Here is a 20,048-nt window from a genome sequence, read left to right as displayed (position 1 = left end):
GTGAATTCTCTTGCAAGGCACTGTTCGAAGACTACAAATGAGATGAACAGTTAATTGAGCTGAATATCTGATGCCAAAAATGTGAGGGTGCTGCCCTCAGCTGTGGTTGAGGGGTACAGTCTCACCATAGTTGTCACCAAATTCCCCTGACAATTCCCACAGATTTTAAAGGGATTTTTTTTTTATTTCACGGGGACAAGAGCCAATTAGTCACACAGCCATTTCTTGAAAGAAGCCACATCATAGTTGAGCATCTTGGTCCCACAACCTTTTATGTAAAAAAAAAAAATGCCTCCTGTTATCAGTTTAAAAATCGACTAACTTTACTAACTTGTAGTTTTGTGTTTCTGAAGAAGTCCACTGAGTTGATGTCTTTCATAAAAACAGCTGGATGATATCTTTGCAGTCTTAGATCTTAGTAATTCGTTACTAAAAACATGACTAGCTAAACGGACTAAACAGGTTCCTCTTGTTTGTAAAAATGTTTAAATGATCTTATCCAGTTTTTTACTGAAAATATGATTCCCATGAAATATTACATTTTTGCAGTTAGGTAGTTAGATCTAACTAAGTAACTGACAGCCTGGGTATTAAAAAACAGAAGACACTTGGCTTTCCAACACCCTTGCCTGTCACAGAAAACGTCCACCAACAGTGCCATCGCGTGGTTGTATGAGAAAATATTTCTTACATTTTTTTAAATGAATGGTCAAGGTCTGTGAAATAATGGTCTAATTAAAACAAGAATTACATATCGCTGTATGTTGTAGTTCTATTAACTGCAGTGCACTGTAAAAGGTTTCCGGTTTCACATGAAACAAAGACAGAATTAATATTACAATATATGGTTGAACAGTCCGACCAGGAATGGCAGTTGTTCCTAGTCTGACCTGGTTTCACTAACACTGTTGTTGCTGCAGAACTATAATCTTGGTCTAAGGCAACACGTGCTGTAAGGAAAAATACAACAAGCAACAATGACAATGGGTCAATTGAACCGAACCTAAAACCATCAAAGAATTTCAGACAAGAGTCAATTATCTGAAAATTGGAGGAGATTCTGTCAGCTCTTTGATTAACAGCTAATAGCATCTGGCAGTGACAATGATTTCTTTAAAAAAAAACCTTGAGAGTTTTTGTTATAGCAGGATGTTTGAAGTCTAGTTTCTTGGAGCACTTCCATTAAGAATATCAAAATGTAATTTTCGCAGATTCTCACTATTCTATATGTTTGATTTTTTTTCATATGTGTTATACAGCTTTTTGTCTTGTTAATGTTTGATGGGGCAGGGTTCTGGAACTTTTCATATACAGTAGGTTTCCCTGTTACAAGTAAGAATGTGGCCCTGTCTTTCAGAAGTCTGTTGACTTTTACTCTGTTCCAGCATGGGCCAGTGCCCAAAAAGCTTTGTCCCTCACATAATAATGACTACAGACTGGTAGCACTGACATCTGTTGTTATGAAATGTTTGGAGAGAATTATGGTAGCCATGCTGTGCTCAGAAGTGAACAACGTACTGGATCCATATCAGTTTGCATATAAACACCGGCAGGGCACCAGTGATGCAATTAGCAGCATTATACGAGGTTCTTAAACACCTACAGTATAGGACCCCAATGCCTATGCGCGGCTGCTGTTTCTGGACTGCAGCTCTGCATTTAATATGCTGCATCCCCATCTATTGATAAGCAAGTTGAAGCAAATGTCCGTTAACCATAACATTATAAGATGGTGCCTTTCATTTTTAACATATCGCACACAGTATGTCAGGGTCAACAAAACTCTTTCCAAGTCACGATCCATTAGCACAGGTGCTCCTCAGGGCTGTGTGAGCTCTCCAGTTCTGTTCACAATGTATACAAATGAGTGTACAAGCAGTAGTCAAAGCAACTTCATTTTCAAATTCTCAGATGATACAGCTCTGCTTGGCTTAATGCATAGGGGAAGCGGTTCATCTGTGTACATGACAGAAATCCAAAGGTTTGTGCAATGGTGTGACAACAATAGCCCAATTTTGAATGTTAATAAAACAAAAGAAATAGTTTTTGATCCCAGAGAAGTTGGTGATCACTCACATGTAGTAATCCACCACAAACTAAGAGTGTTTGGGGTTCTAAAGGAAATACTGCGACTCTTTTACCATACTGTAATCGAGAGCATTATCAGATATGGTATAACAGTGTGGTTTGGTAATTTATCAGTTCAATTAAGATCGCAAATTACCCGTCTCATCCAAATAGCTTTGAAGGTCATGGGAGTGAAACAGCACCCCTCCCTGCAGACAATCTTTGAAAAAGCCATAATCAAACAGGCAGAACAAATTACATCAGAACCTTCCCACATCCTCAATTCTGAATATCAACCTCTTTCATCTGGCAAATGTTTTAGGGTTCCCAAATGTAAGTCAAACAGATACAAACGTTACTTTGTTCCACTATCCATTAAAGCTGTCAATGCAAATGGCAAGGATAAACACAATTTTTGACCTTTACAATCCACTAATATGTTTTGTAATGTGTTATAAGTGTTATATGTTGTTATAGATAGATACTTTATTGATCCCGTGAGGGAAATTGCAGTGCAACAGCAGCTTAGCACAGTCAACACAGCACAGTGTAACAAAATGATACAAAATATCAAAATAAAATATGATATTGCATATTATAAATATAAATATATAAGTCCCTGGCATATATTGCACAAAAAACATGTGTAAACGGATTTAGTCAGTAACACAGTCCACCATGTTGTCTATGTCATCCCCATGTGGCTCGAACAGCACATCCCAGACGGTAACCTTCAAAGCACCACGTCGATCTTCCATAGCCTCCTGAGACCATCTCCTCACAGTCCTCATGGTCACAGGTTGGTGCTGTACAATAGGCTTGTATAGTGGTGTAAGCAGGAAGGACTGTGTAGCTCTATGCGTCCTTAGCATTGGCATGTAATAAGTTAAATGTTTTGTTTTCTCTGGTTGGGCACTTAAAGTGTGTGTTAAAGTTATGTGTTATACATGTACAATGTTTTTTTTCTGCATTATATTTAAATATGCAGAAGTGCTGTGTGTCCACAAAACAATTCCCTCAGAGGAAAACAAATCTTATATTTTTTTAAACAAATGTACTGAAGAGAAAAAAAGGCAGAAATCACACAAATTTTTTGTGTTTTCAGTGCATTTTAGTATCTGTCATGACTAGTCCTTTTCACTGCGTTTCTGTTTTTGGGATCCAGAAATTCCTCTTTTAGGAACAGATTTTTGTCTGTTTTTAATTGTTCTTAATTCACATCAAGAAAGCAACAAGAGAAAAATATTTCTCCCCAGCCTTCATTTAACTTAAATGCACATTCTTCTAGTGTAAAATAATTCAATCTCACTGCAAACTTGTAAGTGCAAGATGATAAGTATGTGACACTTAAGGAAAATTTAATTTTACACTTTCACCTTTTCACCTTTGTGAAGTAAATCTCTCATCTCACACTAAATGTATGAGTTTAAGTTGCAGACTATTTGTCTTCTATATGATGTACAATATATGTAGTCCATGGGGAAGCTTTCAGGTCATATGTAAAAATGTGTATATAAGAATAATTTACTGGTAAGTATTATATGTTACAAGTAAGTATTTGAATTATTTTATGTTTTAGCTATTCATAATTATTATACCAAAGAAAATAGTTTTACAAATGCCATCGAAAAACATAATAAATTTGATATATTTTGGTAATAAACAGTAGAAATCTAACTTTTTAACTTAACTCATGGCACTAAAGACAGAACTATCAATGATAAGATGGGAAAAAGAGGTGGAGTCCAAGGAATAGCTCTAGACCAACCGGACTGGCACTGATTCTACTGGAGATCTTCCACAAGGAAGACAGCTTGTGAAGTAACTTGACTCCTTGGGTGTGGAAAAAATAGAAAAATATCTGAGTCTGAGAACATTTCTACTGCCTGCTTTGCAAACAACTGTCTCACAATGCCATTTCATGTTTATAAGAGGAAATATTCATTATAAATGTCTTCAGGGAGCCTTGGCATGAAACAGACATGTGATAATAAACTTGATTTTATATAGTGCCTTTAAAAGTAGCTTCTCAAAGTGTTTTACAGGGAAGGTAAAAAAAACATAACAAGGACAGGAGATAAAAAAAATTAGCATAATAAACTGCCTTTGAATCTGCTAGGTAGGTGACTCTCTGACATCCTTCAGGGTGGCATTTGAAAGCTAAGAGGCATAACAAGAGAGGGCCCTGTCAACCAAACACGAGACCACAATCAGATGAACAAGGGTTGTGAGGGGTTTAGGTAAATAATACCTTTTGAGATCTCAATTCTTCTTCTTCCCATGTGTTGGTAAAGCCTGTTAGCTAGAGAAAACTTTCACAAAATGCGTAAAGATACATAAATTATACATGCATTTAACATTCTGTTATACAAAAACAATGAGTTCCATACAGGTTCAGATGGTAAGTGAGAGATGTTTCAATACAAGTGGGATCAAGACCAGACACATCTCAAAAGGCAGAGAAAAGTGTACCTTAACTGATACAGGACACTTATTTATTTTTTATATTCTTCTGAACAACCGCTAAGGATTGGCGAAGTACGTAGCAAATCGCACTGAAGTCCTGGCATCAATATTGTAATGGATTCGGGTTCTTGGGCTTGTGCCCTTACTGCTCCCGCCCAAGTTAGTCCTTCACTACATGGGAGCGAAGCCGGGTCTCGTGTCGCTCAACAAGGGTCTTGCTGGGTGAGCTAATGAAGACCTTCCTCCGCCCGGGCGGCCGACATCCCTGTTATGCGCAGGGGCATATTCGTTACACTATTAATAAATCTCATTTGAATGGTTTCTAAATGACGCCTCCAAAATGTGTTTGGTTGAAGAGTTTGTTTCTCTCCTGTATTCTAACCCGCGTCCACAAGGTAGGTTTGACTGTAGCGTTTTAAATTCAAGATTTTTTCAGTTAAGATACAGCAAGATTAGCAGTAACCAATGCACCTTCATATACATGCATTTTAAGTATACTATATTTAATTTTAATTATTTGAATTTAAAGTAGTGTTTGAAGTGTTAAATATTCCTATTTAAAAACACTTATTGGTCTGATCGTGACTGGACCTTTGCACTGCTAATCATGGGCGATTATTTTTAAAGTAATTTAGAAATGTGAAACAATTATTGTATTGTTAATGTCATAGGAGATGGCTACCTATTTTTATTGAGTCACTATTTTATTGTTGGGATGCGTCAAGCGTTAATCGATCAATTTAACACAGGTGTAGGGGTCATTGCGTTCAGTCTCAGCGAACTTTAAAAACCCATTTTGATTGAAGCCTGATAACCACTGTGTAGTATATTTATGTTCCTTGAAAAAGGTAGCTGTCAGACGTACTGTAATCTTCAACAGCTAGAGAAAATGCTCAGACATACCCGTGTGTCCGAAACACTGCAGGACTGAAATTCACGTTTTAATCTTGTTTGAGAGATTGACTATTTTAAACTCTTTGCAGTTGTTGTATACTACTACATTGCGAAACCTTCGATTATGGTCTGGCACCAGTATAAGAGTGCTGTCAATAACTACATTGCTACTCCTGACGGTGCTGCTTGCGTATACTTGTCTAGTATGGTAGCAAGTAAATACATGTCTAGTATTTACTTGCTACCATACTAGACGCTTCTTATATACTTTAACGGTAGGTTATAGTTATACAGATAATTATGGATATACTATATATATTTTTTGTATTTATTTATAATGCATGCAACATGCACAACCCAATGTATTGACATACCTGTAATAAATTAATTACTGTTCCTTTGGCCAAACGTACACAAATTAGGTAAATCAGGTTTATTAAACAAAACCTTGTTAGATCTACTTCTAACAGCGGATATCCAAGGGTTTATAAATGAAAAAAATATATATATACGAAAGGAACTAACACTCCACTATTACAAAAAAATGAATGATAACACCTGTCTCTCATGGTGACATACTGGAAAAAAATCAGGTAATTACATTATGAAAGAAATATACAGTACCTGCATAGTTTTTTCACATTACTTGAGGATCTGTATGAGAAACTGTGCTGTTTATATATTTTTTGTTTTCTTTTGTGCATTTCTCAGGAATCTGCAGGATAAGATGGCTGTCAACATTCCTGGCCTGATAGCTGTCATTGTGTTTTACATAGTCATCCTTGTTACTGGAATTTGGGCTTCTAGAAAGTCCAAAAAGGAAGAAAAGAAGTGCACAGGGAACAGGAGTGAAGTCACTATGGTTGGAGGTCGCAATATTCATGTTTTCATTGGGATTTTTACTATGACTGGTAAGATGCCCAGATGTGTTCATGTGCGTGTCAGACTCTGGAGCACATTCTAAGTAGGAGAATTTGAGGAAGATTCTGTTCTTCTACTACAAGGGCCCAAAATATTTCCTCAGTGAATGAAGATTTAACAGTTAGCAGCAGTGTTTTTTGTACATTTTCAGCCACGTGGGTTGGAGTAGGCTATATCATGGGGACAGCAGAAGCAGTTTATGTTCCTACACAGGGCTTGATCTGGGCACTGGGACCCCTGGCATATGTGATCAACTTTGTTGTTGGTGAGTAAATGTCCCATTAATGGAGAAGACACCTGCATGATGACTCTATATCAGGGCCATCACTTATCCTAGAGATCACAATCGATCAGATTTTATAAACCCTAAATCTGTCAATCATTTATTATATTGAAGCAGGCAATTGTTCAGTGAATTAGTGTAGAGGTCATTTGATATGAAACTAGTAAAACCCTGTTCTGTTCAAGGACAACCTGACCTGAACCTATTCATTTACTTAATTAATTTTCAAAATTGATCAAAACTCACATGTATACCAAGTCTTCACAAATTGATGATTTAACAGTGATCTATAAGACTTGCTGGATGGTGGCTCTTTAGGACCAGGGTTGGACACCTTGTACTGCTGTATACTCTCAAAGAAATACCTTACATAGTATGGGTGATAATGTGAAAGAGATTGTCACATTACCTGTATGGCTTAACACCATAAAACATTTCAGTACCACTTTTTTCAAATTAGGTGGGATTTTCTTTGCCAAGCCAATGAGATCCAAACAGTATGTGACAATGATGGATCCATTTCAACAAAAAAAATGGAAACACACTCACAAGTTTTCTTATAATACCTGCTTTCATTGGAGATTTATTATGGGTGGCTTGTATTCTAAGCGCTTTAGGTAAGAAAAAGCACAACTTCTCTTTGTAAACAAAAGAATGTGTTATTTTTATATATAATATTAAAAATACAACTAAAACCACTTCATAACATGTAAAATACAGTTATGAATTAAAACACATGTGGTTTCCATTCAGCTGTCTCTTACGTTCTCCTTTTCAACTGTCACATCCTCTACTCACCGCATTCTCACACGGAAACGCACCCGCACTAATTACACCCCAGCCCTGAGCACGGCTGCCAACCACGGCTGTCCGGCTCCTCGACTTAGGAGGGGTCAATTCGTATGGCTCTCTACCTGGAATCTTCGCCTGCGGCAACCCTCTAAGAAGCTCGGTCCTCGCTTTATTGGTCCTTTCCGCATCCTCTCCCAAATCATCCCGGTTTCCTTCCGTCTGGCTCTTCCCCCCTCGCTCAGGATTCACCCCACTTTTCATGTCTCCCTCCTGCGGCCTTTCTATCGCTCCCCTCTTTCCAGACCCCAACCCCGATCTGTAACGAACAGTTCTTTCCGGACCCTATGCGGACGACACAATCTGAAGAAGTGGGGGAACACAAGGGAAACGTCATGCAGGAATACGGGGCTGAAGACAGGGGGGCGTGTCCAAGGTGCGCTGGTGCACGGGGAAGGTGTGGCCGAGGCGAACAATCCGAGAGAGTAATCCATAGAGTATCCAAAACATGAAGGTAAGTCCAAAACCAGGAGATCCATCAGAGGAAGGAATTAAAACCCACGAAGGCCGGGTCGGAACCGGCGGACGGGGAACAGGAACGGGAACAGAGGTTAAAACCTTAACGGGACCAGGCGCTTCCAGGTCCCGGACTCGCACGATATGGAAATCAGATGCAGAGCCCGGATGAGCGTCAGCGCCTGGCTTTTAAGGTGGGCTGGGAATAGGGAACAGGTGCAGAGAATAAAGTCTTAGTGAAAGGGCTGGAGCACCCTTAAGGAGGGGGGACTATAGTCGTGACAGTACGCCCCTCCTTTTCAGGGCGGCTCCGAAGCCCTAAGAAAAAAAAAGGGGAGAAAAAAAAAACTGATGGAATCCAGGCTGCCAGGGTGCCGTCCGCGGGGTCCAGGTGTTGGCTCTGCATTCTGTAACGAACAGTTCTTTCCGGACCCTATGCGGACGACACAATCTGAAGAAGTGGGGGAACACAAGGGAAACGTCATGCAGGAATACGGGGCTGAAGACAGGGGGGCGTGTCCAAGGTGCGCTGGTGCACGGGGAAGGTGTGGCCGAGGCGAACAATCCGAGAGAGTAATCCATAGAGTATCCAAAACATGAAGGTAAGTCCAAAACCAGGAGATCCATCAGAGGAAGGAATTAAAACCCACGAAGGCCGGGTCGGAACCGGCGGACGAGGAACAGGAACGGGAACAGAGGTTAAAACCTTAACGGGACCAGGCGCTTCCAGGTCCCGGACTCGCACGATATGGAAATCAGATGCAGAGCCCGGATGAGCGTCAGCGCCTGGCTTTTAAGGTGGGCTGGGAATAGGGAACAGGTGCAGAGAATAAAGTCTTAGTGAAAGGGCTGGAGCACCCTTAAGGAGGGGGGACTATAGTCGTGACACGATCTCCTCCCCCTCGTCTGATCGATGGCCTCCCTGCCTACACTGTCAACAAAATTCTGGACTCGCGTTGGTACAAGGGCTCACGACAATACCTGGTCGACTGGGAGGATTATGGACCAGAGGAGAGATCTTGGGTTCCCGAAAATGATATCTTGGACCGGACACTCATCCTCGATTTCCACAAGACCACCTCGCAGAAGACCACTGGGGCGTCGGGAGCTGCCCGTGAAGGGGGGAGTACTGTCACGCCCTCTACTCACTGCATTCTCACATGGAAACGCACCCGCACTAATTATACCCCAGCCCTGAGCACTTCTGCCAAACGACACCGCCCCAGCAAATCAGCCAACCACGACACTTCCTTAATCAACGCACCTTCTTCTTCACACAGTATTTAAACCCCTCTGTATCCTCTTCGCCCGGTATTGGTTGCTCTTTAGAACACCTGCTTCGCCTTTGTATCTCTTTGCCTCTTGCCTCTTGCCTCTTGCCTCTTGCCTCTTGCCTCTTGCCTCATCGTTGCCAACCACGGAACTTTACCTACAACTTCGCCTACCGTCTCGCCCCTCGGATTTGGAAACTCTCTTGTTGCTCTTGTAGCGGCAATGCTTGTTAATAAGACAGAATTAAGCGTTGGTATGCTCCTAAAAGAGGCCCCATCTCACCCTCCATCTCTGTGGTGCAGCCACAGAGAAAGAATTCATGCAAGCTGATTTAAGATGTTTTCTTGTGATAAGAAACAAACTCCCAGATGGGGATGCAATTAGCTAAGCCTGGCTATCATGATCAATGGTCGTCCGTTGGCGCCTATATGTCTAGGGAGTGCCAGATGGACATCTGGACTGCATTCCTAAGTGTCAGAAGTAAGTGACTCATATCTCACCTTGATCAACCAATCAGGGACTGGTAGGGCCGAGTAACCCACGTGGGACTCTGATGCCCATGGAACTTTCAGCCAATCAACGAGCTGAAGTTCCTCCAGGTAAAAACAGGCAACACAGAGATTCAGTAAGATTCTGGAGGGGATTCAGTGGACTTCTGTGGCCTTTTCTAAAGGGAATTCAAAGGAGAATTCCAGGGCAGGACGGCCCAGGAGCAGAAGGCTCCCAAGGGCAGGACATTCTCGCAGCGCGCCTCCTGACCATCCTGAGACTCAGCCCGGACAACCACGGAACGGCCAGTGTGTCCGAGTGCCAGAACTTTCCTTTGTTCTAAGAGTCTAGAGTGGAGGTTGCCAGAGAGTAACCAGCAGCAGGCCTCGTGAACAGGTCGGAACTGTGGAAAGCTGAATCACTATTCAGAACTAGCTCTTCATCAGGAACGAACCGGTCCTCTTCCTAACCTGCTGGGACTCACAGTCATCTTTTCTCCTGTGCGCAAACTTTGCTAGTTAAAGCCAACACTAACTAGCCGGTCAGTGAGCATCAGCAGCGCACTGTCGCAAGCCGCACAGCACAGCCTGGCACGCAGCCAGAGAGCGCGGATTGGACAGCAACAGCCTGCAACTGTTTCTTTGTGCCCGCTGGAGATCTGAATCCCCAGAGATTGGATGAGTATTCAACTTCAATGCATTACAGCTCGAGAATTCAATTGCTATCCCAACCAGTTGATATCAATTTAATTCCTAAGAGTTATGTACTTGTTTTGAGTATCTAATGTAGAAGTTATAACCAAGTTCATTTATGAAACGGTCTTAACGAATGATATACTGAACGTATGTCCTCTTGATGTGTAACTCTTCGTAACTGATTGAATATATACCTTTTGTATTCTGATAACCCTCTCGATAAGATCTGTTAGTTTTACATGCATATTCTATGTATTAATAAATGTATCCTCGTGTATTAGTACCTGTGTGTGCGCGTTGTTTGAGTTATGTCGCATGGTTGGATTCTAAAGCCATCAAAAGAATCAACTTTGTGATTTACTGCTACAATTAATAATTGTCTCAGTAAATGCCCAAACCCTACAGAACTGGTGCCTTCAGAGAGCCACTATGATTACATATTTGGCGTCCCTGAACCGGTTTTCCTACATTTTTGGCGTCCCTGGACCGGCGTGGCAAGACTGAAATGAATCAACCAAGCGGAATAATTCAATATAAAACGCCGCGGGTTTCATACACGATAATACAGTGTGCTGAAAGCCAACAGAAAAAGTTCCCCTTGCTCTTTAAGCAGTGCTTGAGTGTTTTGTGATCTTTTGCGATCTACAGGGTTGATTGCATATTTGATCTTGTGGTTTTCTGTGGTAAAACTGTGATTTCGTACTTAAAAGTAATACTCTTTAAGTTTAACGATGGTTGCTAAAAGGTCTGAATTCGATTCGCTATTAAGCACTCTCTCTAGCAGCGACAGGTCTGACCACGATCTCCGTCATATCTCCGTCAGCGGAGAAGCTAGGAGAATAAATCTCCATTCTCTGAGAGAGCTAACGAAGGACATAGAGAGATTTGACCCTGCAGTGTCAGAGAATAATATCGAGAGTTATATTCAAGACCTCAGGTATAACCTGCAGTACCTGCCAAACGCCACAGAACAGGAGAAAGTGTTTCTGGTCAGGAAAACTACCAGCAGAGCTGTACATGAGTGGATGGCTAGGCAGATGAAAGAAGTCTGTAATGACTTTGAACAGCTTTGTCATGCACTTATCGAAGAATACAGTGCGTTTATTGACCCGACTGTCGCGATAGCCGCCGCTCTTAACATTAAGCACGAGAGAGCAGAGTCCCCTCGCGAATATTACGAGAGACTTAGACGAACTTATTTTGCAGGGCGAAATGATGAGGGTTGCGAAGAGAACATACATTTCAAGGGTTTATTCATTGCGAATCTCCACCCATCAGTCAGAAAGATGATCTTAATGCATACAGATGCACAGACCATGAAAATGACTGATATTAAGAGATTCGTGCAGAAAGCCTGGTAGTATGATGTCCAAAGTCGCTCTGAGCAAAAAGCTGCTAAAGCGACTGTGTTCGCCGTCAGAGCCAGCAGGGTTAACTCCCTCCTGCTCGAAGGAGCACAGGCTCCTGAGCTGGCTAAGCCCCGTTCCAAAGCAGGCACACAGGACCGCACCCAGCGTCCTAAGAGCCATGAGAACACTGGGGGAGGGAAAGGGCTAGATAAAGCTGAACAAAAGGATTCAGTAGCCGCCCGCCTGGCCAGGCTTGAACAAGTTTTATTAGGACAGAGACTACCGCTCCCCAAGGCTGCCGGAAGCGTGAATGAGCTGATACTCTCCACTGGAGGAGGCGGAGACCTGCCCCCTCTCCCTCCCTCAGTCTATCTGATTGAGCGGAAAGGTTCCTGCCTGGATGAGGTCAGCCACTCCCAAGCGAGTGCTGACTCCACCCCTGAAGTCACAGAGCAGGCAGTAAAACACAGAGGAAAAGCAGGAAGCTTTTACCTCAAGGCTGCCATGGGAGATGTCTTACACAGTGAGACGCTGATTGACACTGAGGTTGAAAGGTGTTTGATGTCACACGGCAAGCTCAAACGGGTTGAAAAAGAAAAGGGCATGCGACTCAGAGAGGAACCTTTGGTGGATCACCAGAAAGGCAAAGTGTGGAAACAGGTCAAGGCTCCTAAGCCTTCTGTACAGAAGGAAAGGGGGGCCAAGAGGCAGACTGTGCTCACACAGTGCCCACCGAACACAGAAGCCTATGTGGAGATTCCTTCTGTTCCCTCTGGACAAGAAATAAAAATATTTTCTTGTTCCCCGGATATACAGGGAAGTCGTGTCCCGGCTGAGGTCACAACAGCCTCCCTGCCACAGGAGCGGTGCTCCAAGCAGCCGCCTGATCCACCAGGTAAAGCACACCCCTTTTACATCCCTAAAGAGGAGCAGATCTCCCCACCTGGCGATGAAAAGGAGCTTTCCCTGTGCACCCTGGCACCCAAGAGGGGTCAGGACCACCACCCTGCAGTGGTGGAAGGGATCCAGATGGCAGGAGAGCAGGTTGGTGATGTAGCCCTCACCCTTAGCCCTGAGAGGTCCTCTATTAGTGAGGATCGGCTTGAGCAGCTGTCACAGGGCCACCGCCAGGTGCCCCTGGTGCAACATTCACAGGTTAGACAGGAGGTCCAGCTGGACGCTGAGACTACTGCGTTGTGGACACACCGGATCCCAGATGCCGATTCCCTCTGCTGTGACCCAGGGAACCTGCAGTCAGGTAACATTATTACTCACAACTACCAGGTAGTGAGTGAGACTGACCTGATTGTTCCTGCCTCGACAGCAGGGTTTCCAACACACCCAGTCCCCCAGAAGGGACAGGGAATGAAAGCCGAGCCGGTTTTGTTACAGCCACCAGCTCAGTCTGTCAGTCTGAGTCTGACCAACAGTGGTTCAGCCAGACTGGAGCTGGATGGTCAAGTCACCCGCCTGCCAGTGCAGGACATCGCAAAGAGGGGTGTCAGAATCCCCGCCTGCACTGACATGGGCCTGGTGGGTGATAGTAAGTTCAAAGACAATGAACTAGCTATCCCAGTGCTGGGGCAGCTCCCTGAACCCCCAGTGAGGGAAGGGGGGAGCGAGCAGGTGTCCTACACCTACCCCCAGCGAACGATTGTAAACATGCCGATAGAGGGATTCCTCAATCAGGAAGTGTGCAGGGTGGACCTGAACAGTGAGAATGGGATAACAATCCCAGATCACTCAGGTGCTCCAGATGACCACTCAGCCGAGGGTCAGGCATGCTCCACCGCTGCACCACCCCCTGCAGGGTTCCTAGAGCACAGGCATGAACAAATTGAAAAAGCAGATGCCCTGGAAAAGGAGGAGCAGCATCAGCCGCTGCGTCAGATTTCCCCAGATTTCCAGGATGTTGGTGCCCAAGATGCCACATGGCATACTGAGAAAGACACCATGTACATGCTGCGCCAGCTTAGAAAGACAACAGTCACTCAGAAGGAGATGACTGGGGTCAGCCACCCGAAAAGACTTTTGGGAGGACTGATTGCTGCCGCCACTGTTGCACGTTTGCTCTTTTTGGTAGGTTTGTTTGGTACTGGCACTCTCACCCTGACTGCCCCAAGAAGGCAGGTGAAGGAGATGCCAGAGGGTAGTGACAGACTGTATCGACAGCAGCAAAAGTTGGAAAGCTTAGGGAAAACCCTACAGGCAACTTCCTATGCAACAGGGTTAAACCTTATTCCCCAACCAGTGGACATGATTGTTGGTGTTATACAGTGGGTTTATGCTTGTGTGCAACAGGCCAGAATGTTGACACAAGACCTGTTAAGGGAGTTTAGTGCCACTGTAGCCAGTCTAACCATGGCACAAATCCCAACCCACTTGATTCCACTCTTCTCAGTAGAGGAGTGTGTGACATTAACCCCATCGCTCATAGCTCACCCAGAAGACAATCCAAGATTGAATTTGGTTCCAAATCTTGAGATGGGTTATGGCTACCAAAGCTATCCATTGGCTGTGTCTAAACGATTCACCAATGAAGGATGTAAAGCTACTAACGAGCAGAGAGAGGTTAATGAACCCCATGAAGAGCAGGTGGGAAGTAAATGGCTGGTCGGCACACCACGTTTAACTGACACTGTGACTTGTGACAGCTACCACAATGCAGCTACCTAACCAACAGTTTCCTGTAAGTTCCCGAGGAGGCCATAGTACAGCTTGGTGACTTAACACTGTACTGTCTAGAACCAGACACATAAGACCAAACTTGAGGTTATGGATGCCTTCAGGTGCCACACTATTGAATTGGATAAATCCAAGAAACAGTAAGCCCTGAAGAGGTACAGGTAGTTTAGTTTGCTTTAATGGAACAAACCTCCAAACCACCCTAGCAGATACCCAACACAGGTGTTGTGGTTTATCGGGGGGCTGGGAACAGGAACTGTTGTTATTGTAACACTACTGCCAGGTAGCTGGATCATGACTGACAGTGTACTCTGAATGATGTACTCTCACATCACGATGTACTCTGGGTAGCACGAATGAGTCAAAGGTAGCATGTCAAAAGAAAGGAAGTGATTTCTCCCCAAATATCTACTACAGAGGTATCAGATATTGACAGTGAGCTTCCTGATGTGTAATTCCTAGACTTAGATAATGTCTCCTACCGTGTTTATACATACTCCAGATGTTATTCATCCTGTTTGTATCCAATGCTGGTTCCGGTATGAATTCTCGAGGAGTAATGTGGACATTTAAGATTAATGTTCTAATGGCAAGGGACATCACTTAACTCTGTTTTGTTTTGAAGGCAACAACGCCTCAGGACCTCATGACCTTCAAAAAGGGGGGATATGTAGCGGCAATGCTTGTTAATAAGACAGAATTAAGCGTTGGTATGCTCCTAAAAGAGGCCCCATCTCACCCTCCATCTCTGTGGTGCAGCCACAGAGAAAGAATTCATGCAAGCTGATTTAAGATGTTTTCTTGTGATAAGAAACAAACTCCCAGACGGGGATGCAATTAGCTAAGCCTGGCTATCATGATCAATGGTCGTCCATTGGCGCCTTTATGTCTAGGGAGTGCCAGATGGACATCTAGACTGCATTCCTAAGTGTCAGAAGTAAGTGACTCATATCTCACCTTGATCAACCAATCAGGGACTGGTAGGGCCGAGTAACCCACGTGGGACTCTGATGCCCATGGAACTTTCAGCCAATCAACGAGCTGAAGTTCCTCCAGGTAAAAACAGGCAACACAGAGATTCAGTAAGATTCTGGAGGGGATTCAGTGGACTTCTGTGGCCTTTTCTAAAGGGAATTCAAAGGAGAATTCCAGGGCAGGACGGCCCAGGAGCAGAAGGCTCCCAAGGGCAGGACATTCTCGCAGCGCGCCTCCTGACCATCCTGAGACTCAGCCCGGACAACCACGGAACGGCCAGTGTGTCCGAGTGCCAGAACTTTCCTTTGTTCTAAGAGTCTAGAGTGGAGGTTGCCAGAGAGTAACCAGCAGCAGGCCTCGTGAACAGGTCGGAACTGTGGAAAGCTGAATCACTATTCAGAACTAGCTCTTCATCAGGAACGAACCGGTCCTCTTCCTAACCTGCTGGGACTCACAGTCATCTTTTCTCCTGTGCGCAAACTTTGCTAGTTAAAGCCAACACTAACTAGCCGGTCAGTGAGCATCAGCAGCGCACCGTCGCAAGCTGCACAGCACAGCCTGGCACGCAGCCAGAGAGCGCGGATTGGACAGCAACAGCCTGCAACTGTTTCTTTGTGCCCGCTGGAGATCTGAATCCCCAGAGATTGGATGAGTATTCAACTTCAATGCATTACAGCTCGAGAATTCAATTGCTATCCCAACCAGTTGATATCAATTTAATTCCTAAGAGTTATGTACTTGTTTTGAGTATCTAATGTAGAAGTTATAACCAAGTTCATTTATGAAACGGTCTTAACGAATGATATACTGAACGTATGTCCTCTTGATGTGTAACTCTTCGTAACTGATTGAATATATACCTTTTGTATTCTGATAACCCTCTCGATAAGATCTGTTAGTTTTACATGCATATTCTATGTATTAATAAATGTATCCTCGTATATTAGTACCTGTGTGTGCGCGTTGTTTGAGTTATGTCGCATGGTTGGATTCTAAAGCCATCAAAAGAATCAACTTTGTGATTTACTGCTACAATTAATAATTGTCTCAGTAAATGCCCAAACCCTACAGAACTGGTGCCTTCAGAGAGCCACTATGATTACATATTTGGCGTCCCTGAACCGGTTTTCCTACACTCTCCTCCTTCGGACCTTTGGATCAGCCTTCTCGACTTCGACCTCTGCCTCGCCCTTCTCTGGTTAGGAGACCTTCGCTCTTGCCTTTTGCCTCTCGGACCTCGGATCCCTTATCGGACTTCGCCTTTCGTTTAACTCCTAAGGTACTGCATAGGGTCCATCCTCCCGTTTGCTAGCGGGTATTCCTGACATCAACAATGTAAGACACTAGTCATTAACACAATTGTTAAAGAGCATTATTTCAAAGCAGTTAGATCGGGAAAAAGCCAATAAAAGGGCTGTTATTCTGCAAGAATGAGAAATCAAATTAATTGTCACAGTCTTAACATAATGAGGACAATTTATTTTTCTTTGGCATCAACAGTGCAGTTTTTCACATAGTGTAGTCGGAATACCTAGAAGGCTGTTTGCCAGAGGCAGCCTTTTTTATGTGAGAAGAAATGACAATGAACATTCAGATGAAAAATGTATGTAAACCTGAGGGCTAACATCCATTCCGTCTTTACACGTTTTCCAGTTATTCAGCCTCCAGGAAGGAGATGTTTACAGTACTTGTGTGTGTCATGGGCATTTTGTTTTAATAAACTGTTACAGGAGGAACAATGAGTGTTATACTGGACATGTCTTCCATTCACTCAATCCTAATCTCGGCTTTAGTGGCCATAGTATATACACTGTTGGGAGGCCTGTACTCGGTAGCATACACAGATGTAATTCAGCTAACTACCATGTTGATCAGTCTGGTAAGTGAACACTATTTTTTTCTTATAGTGTTTTATATACAGGTGGTGCAATTCTAGTCCAAAGACTTTTATTTAGGAAATGCAAATTATACTTGAATGCTTTGCTTTTACGTATTTATAGTATTTCTACAAACAACGCAATGAGCATGATGGATCAAAGTTATGTAGAATTCACAAGAGGAGCCCAGAGTTTCCATCTTTAATGGCAGGTTATCAAATTGCCTTTGTGTGTTTTTATGCAGTAATGAAGCCTTTATATGCTACCACAGTCTTCCATTAATCCATCTATCCACCTATTTTCTTACTGCTACATGATCACAGGAGAGCAAGAGCCCATCTTGGCAAATAATGGCCAAAAGGGATGCCAGTTTATTGCAGGGCACGCGCACGCACGCGCACACACACGCATGCACGCGCAACAGGGCCAATTCCTTTCAGAAGCCAGTTAACCAACCTTTATGTCCTCAGACTGTGGGAGGAAAGCTACAGTATGTGAACCAGGGAGAACATTCAAACTCCATGCAGATAGCACCCCAGGTCCAGAATTGAGTTTCTGTGCTCATCGTTGGGGTGTGCGGGACAGGCCTCGCCATCACAGTGGACACTGTCTATGGATTTTGGCTGATAAGTGGAGATGTGACTTACACTGTGCTTTTCTCTCAGCTCATCTGCGTTCTGTATTTCCCCAGTACTAATAGTTATGGTGCTGCTGCAGGCTTTGTTGTGGGTGCAGTGCTAAGGTTATTAGGAGGGGAGCCCATACTCGGCGTCCCACCAGTAATTCATTTCCCTTACTGTAGACTCATTGACGGGGTCTATGTCCAATATTTTCCATTCAGAACCCTGGCAGTGCTGCTTTCTTTAATCACCATTGTTACGTCCCAGTGTGTGTTCTGTGTGTGTTTTTTCTGTTATGTCCACACTGTTGACCCTTGATTGTTCTCCCTTCCCCATTGGCCCATCATAACACCACACTTTCAGTTGATGTCGTCATCAATTAGCTCTCAGCCAATCAGAACACATCTTATTCAGCATATAACATGGAGGTTTTCAGCAAGAAGAGGCCTTTCGTTTGACTTCGGTCCCGTTTGGTTTTGGTTATCGCTTCGCTTCGCTTCGCTTCGCTTCTGGTTATTGCTTCGGCTTCGTTTGTTGGTTTGTTTTGCTTTGTGTGTGTGTATTTTCGTATAGCTTCGGCTTTGTTGTTTTGTTTTTTTTTTGTTTGTTTCTTTGTATTTTCGTTTGTTTGTGTGTTCATCCTTGTTTTGTCATAACCTTGCCCCAGTGTTACATGTTCAACTTTTGTGTTCTTTTGTACCCTGCTCCTGTTTATTACTCTTGTTTTCCCTTATTTGTCTTCCTGGTTCACTTGTGTTTTTGTGTGAACTTTTGTATATAAGGTTAGTTTAGGTTGTTAGGTACACTTTACACACTTAGTTGATTTTGTATTAGTACACTAGACTAGTACGGGTGAGTGCCATTTGTCTTGTATGGTTTTGGGTAGTCAGTGCAGGTTAGCTAGGGTGTTGAAGACGCCGAAGACCGTGTGTTTCGGGTTTTCTTTTGTAGTCAGATTAGCTTTCCCTCACTGTCCTAGCCAGCTCCATTTTGTTTGTTATTTTCTTTCCTTTGGCACCACTCTATTTCCTTACCCTTCTTATCACGCTTCCTAGTCCCTCACCAAAACCCCCCTGCTTCCAAAAGAATTATCCTAAATGTTACACCCCTTTTCCCCTAGACACTTGGGGTCGTAACAACCATCATGCTTGGCTCCTTCCTGGCATCATTACTGTTCAACAGAGGTCTTCTGCCAGAAAGGTGGGACGTATTTCAAGTCAAGAAGCACAATGATAAAATTTTCAGAAGATCACACTATGAGGAAACGTGTTTAGATGATAAACTAGCAGTTAATGAGGACTCACCTGTTGAAAAGGAATCCTAGAAGACTTGTACAATATATATACTGTATATATATATACTGAGAACTATTAGGAATGCAACTAATGAGGGTTGGAACCAATAGCATGTGATGTCAGTAAATACAGTACTTTAAGACTGACTGATTTATATCTTCAGTCTAAATTAAACAAAAACCCTATGGATTATGGTAATTACTTAACTATTGAGTGTTCTGTTATAGTTGTTAATGTATTCATAAACCAATCCTTAATAGCAGGATATATGAAGTTCAGTTTCTTGCAGCAGTCCAAACTAGATCAAAATGTATATTTTCTAAATTCTCACCATTCTAAATCTTTGTGTGACGTTGTTTCTTTTAAAATGTGTTATCCAAATTATTTTTTTTGTTGGTGTTTGATGGTGTAGGACTCTGGACAAAGTCATTGTTTCTAGCATGCTTTTGGTTTTCCTATTCGGTGTAAGAAAATGTGAATTTTTGGAAAACAAATGTACTGAGAGAAATTAAAAATGTAACAAATACTACTGGTTAAAATACTCATTTGTGGTGTTTTTTTAATGCTTCCTAGTGTCTATCATGTTGAGTTTCTTTCACTGTCATTCTGTTTTTTGGCATCCATAAATTCCTTTCTCTGAACTGAATTTTGATTGTGTTTTTAATTACTCTAAATCCAGATTAGGAAACCAGCAGGGGTCTCTGTTCATTAGAAGTTCATTTCTCTCCAACCTCCATTCAGTATTATTGCATCGTTTTCTACCATAAAAGAATTTAATCTTAGCTGAAAATTTGTGGGCACTAGATGGATTAAGCAGAGTACAGTATGTGAGAGTAAAGAACATTTGGATTTACT

The 20,048-nt window shown here is 43.0% G+C and overlaps 1 pseudogene; it reads left to right on the top strand.

Annotated features, from left to right (window-relative positions):
- The first annotated feature begins 6,154 nt into the window (after positions 1-6,154).
- LOC148830486 (high-affinity choline transporter 1-like) lies at positions 6,155-18,216 on the top strand (annotated as a pseudogene).
- Positions 18,217-20,048: the final 1,832 nt, after the last annotated feature.

This window comes from Atractosteus spatula, chromosome 7, assembly GCF_055471065.1.
Source record: "Atractosteus spatula isolate fAtrSpa1 chromosome 7, fAtrSpa1.hap1, whole genome shotgun sequence".
Taxonomy (NCBI): domain Eukaryota; kingdom Metazoa; phylum Chordata; class Actinopteri; order Semionotiformes; family Lepisosteidae; genus Atractosteus; species Atractosteus spatula.
This window is presented reverse-complemented; position numbering and strand designations above follow the sequence as displayed.